This window comes from Drosophila ananassae, unplaced genomic scaffold (genome assembly GCF_017639315.1).
Source record: "Drosophila ananassae strain 14024-0371.13 unplaced genomic scaffold, ASM1763931v2 tig00000114, whole genome shotgun sequence".
In the NCBI taxonomy this organism is placed as follows: domain Eukaryota; kingdom Metazoa; phylum Arthropoda; class Insecta; order Diptera; family Drosophilidae; genus Drosophila; species Drosophila ananassae.
In genome coordinates this window covers 83,987-87,457 of record NW_025319117.1, presented here as the reverse complement: position 1 = coordinate 87,457, position 3,471 = coordinate 83,987, and the positions used below count along the sequence as shown (strand labels likewise).

The following is a 3,471-nucleotide window of genomic DNA, read 5'->3' as shown; positions in this document are numbered from 1 at the left end:
GGCACGGGATGTTTAGGAACGGAGCTATCGATACATAGTTTATAAGTTATCCCATATTGTCATCTGTATATTTTCTATACCTACTAGCTTTAGAATCCAAAACATGTATGCACACACACACCTATCGTTAAGTTCCACAAATGTATATTTTCTTAGTACCAATTAGACAGCGAAACTGGCAAGACAAATAACTCTATAGTCCACTGCTCATTCGTCTAATCGGTTGAAAATCAATTGCGGCGAAGCGGGGCGAATTCGCCAGAGAGCGCAACTGAGCTTTTATTTCGCTCCCTATGCTAACTTAAACTAGACTTCAATTTTTTCTCGATTTTACTTATGCTACTAATCTAGTCTAATTATTCTACAAGTGGCAATGTAGCGCCTTAGAAGCAAGGAGCGCTCGTAGCAAAAATTTAGACGGGAAGAGTTCACAATAATTACATTACTAAAAACACTATAACCAAGATCGGAACCCCTATGTATTATACAGATGAAACCAACAGAGGAACAACGCTTTAAGATTTGGCTCTAAAAGCTTTAGAGGCATTACTTATAGACAACACCGGGCAACTCCCGGGACCAGCGCTGCCAAAACGTTTACTTGATTGACGAGACAAGCCGCCATCGCCTGCTGGTCCGGGGTCTGCGGTGCTGGTGGGGCGATAAGCGGCCCGCCTGTCAACAGGTGCCCGGGAGTGAACGCCTCGCCGTCGCTTGGATCCTGGCTGAGGGCACCCAGGGGCCTCGAGTTCAGGACGGCCTCGACTCCAACGAGGACGGTCTGCAGCTCCTCTGCGGTCAACTTCGCGCTGCCCACCGCTCGTAGGAGTAGGTGCTTTGCAGACTTCACACCTGCCTCCCACAGTCCGCCATTGTGAGCAAATACGCATCCTTTTCTTGATGCGTATTGCCGCAGCTCGTCCGCTTCGCTTTTGATTTGGTGCTCGCTCCGACGAAGTTTGTCGCGTTGTCGCAGTGTACGATCTGCGGACATCCTCGGCGCCCAACGAACCTTTAAAAAGCCAATAAAAAGGAATCAGTTGAAAAATCGGAAACTACTTCTAAATGTACTGCCTTGGACGCAAAACAAACAAAAAGGGCAATGTAAGACTTGTAGGGTGGTCTACCACAAATTTTCAACGTCGTTTCAATAGGGCCACAGAAATCCGCGGCACATATTTTTTTTTTTTTTTTTTTTTTTTTTTTAACGTTCCCGTTTCCGTTTTTTCTTGTATTTTGTTTTGTTTTATGAAAAAGTTAAAAGTAGAATCCGGCAATCTCGCAGAGGGAACGTTGCAGCAGCTTACTTCTTCTTGGACACACCCACGGTGCGACCGCGACGACCGGTGGTGTTGGTGTGCCACGGTGGGAGCGGATCTTCTTCAAACGCTCCAAATCGTCACGCAGCTTGGAGTCCAAGTTGGAGGAGGTCAGCTGCAGTATTTGCCATCGACGATATCCTTTTGCCTGTTAAGGAACCAGTTGGGAACCTTGTATTGCAGGGGGTTCGAGATGATGGTGACAACCTTGTCAACCTCCTCCTCGGTGCACTCACCGGCACGCTTGGTCAGATCGACATCGGCCTTCTTCAGGACGATGTTGGAGTAACGGCGACCGACTCCCTTGATGGCAGTCATGGCAATGCCCACCTTGCGCTTACCATCGATGTTCGTATTCATGATACGAAGGATGTGCTGGAACTTCTCTGGGATGATGAGCGACATTTTGTTTCACTAGCGATCAATTCCACGATCAATTCTTCTTTATAAAGCGGACCATGCAAACGAACACTCGCAGCAGTTTTAAGTGAGAGGAAAATTTTTCTCTCACTTCCAACAAATATGAGGTAGAGACCATTGCACCCCTGTGAACCAGATTGATTCCATCGTTTCCTTTACGTCTCCACCTCTTGACACAATATCTGCCGGGTTCTGTTTAGTTGGTACATGCCGCCACATGCTATCCTCTGACCACTCTTGAATCTCAGCAACTCTATTTGATACGAACGTTGACAACGACGATGGATGGGAACGTATCCAATGAAGACAAACTTCAGAATCTAACCAATATATACTGCGTTCGATCGGTACTGTTATAAGATGCTTGATTTTAGGGCAGAGGTCTGCGAGAAGGTGAGCGGCACATAACTCAAGATGGGGGAGCGTATTTGTCTTGAGCGGCGCTACTTTGGACTTTGCAGTTAACAACGAGTCTTTAAAACCTTCTGCAGATTTGCAACGAATATAGACGCAGGCTCCATAGGCTCTCATCGATGTGTCAGAGAAGGCATGAATTTCCATTGGTGACATTGGCTCACTCATCACAAATCTCGGTATTGAGATATCTTCTAAGTGCAAGTGGTTTCCAAATGCAGTGGAATCGACTCATCCCAATCTAGCTTATTAAGCCAAAGTACCTGCAACAGGATCTTTCCTTTAATAAGGATCGGGCTTAATAAGCCAAGAGGGTCGAAAAGCTTTGATGTCACCGAAAGAATATTCCGCTGAGTCGCCCTTTGACCCATGACTGACATATCAATTTCGAATTTAAACACGTCATCTTTAGGAACCCAACGATTACTAATGTTTTTGTCAGCTCTGAGTCCGAAAGTGTTATTGGCTTAACCGTGCTCTCGGATGCAGTAACTTCAGGCGAGTTTGAAAACCACTTTCTCAATTCAAACCCAGCGTTTTGAAGAATCTGAGTTACTTCAGACTTAATTGTCTTTAGCTCCTCCACGCAACCACCACCCGTTTACATGTCGTCGACGTAAAAGTCAGACCCAATAACTTTTGCAGCTCGAGGGAATGTATTTTTCGCGGATTCACTCAACCTCTTCAAACACCTTATGGCCAGGAATGGGGCTGGTGCAGTGCCATAAGTAACGGTGTTGAGCTTGCACAATTTCAAGGACTCAGACGGCTCATTTCTCCACACTATCAATTGGTATTGTCGATCTGCTTCATTTACCATAACATGACGATACATCTTTTTTATGTCGGCTACCAGAGCGAATTTGTTTAGCCGAAATCTAAGAAGAGTTGAGTAAAGCTCTTCCTGAATTGTTGGACCCACCATCAACAACTTATTTCACTTGTGTGGATGTCACTTCTGTATGGATGTTTTGCAGGACGCATCAAAAACGACTCGGAGTTTCGTCGTTGTACTTTGAGGCCGTAAGAGGCAGGGGAAATATGGCCTAGGGATTCGTATTCTTCCATAAATTCCAAATAAATTTTCTTTAAGTTCGGATTTCGAGATAATCTTCTCTCGAGCGACAGAAATCGGCGTTTGGCTATCGCGAGTTATTCAGTTATTTTCGGTCACTGTAAATCGGTGCAGAAGTTTATGGTGCGATCTTGCACAGATTTGACGCCTGGTCGATTTGCACTTCGCTACCGTGTGACCTTTTCGCAGACAATTCAAACATAGGGAAGCTGACTTAACAAACTCAAACCTTTGCATTACAGC

At 45.4% G+C, this 3,471-nt stretch overlaps 1 pseudogene; it reads right to left on the bottom strand.

The window, feature by feature from the left end:
* Positions 1 to 1,234: 1,234 nt before the first annotated feature.
* Positions 1,235 to 1,748, bottom strand: LOC6505377 (annotated as a pseudogene).
* Positions 1,749 to 3,471: the final 1,723 nt, after the last annotated feature.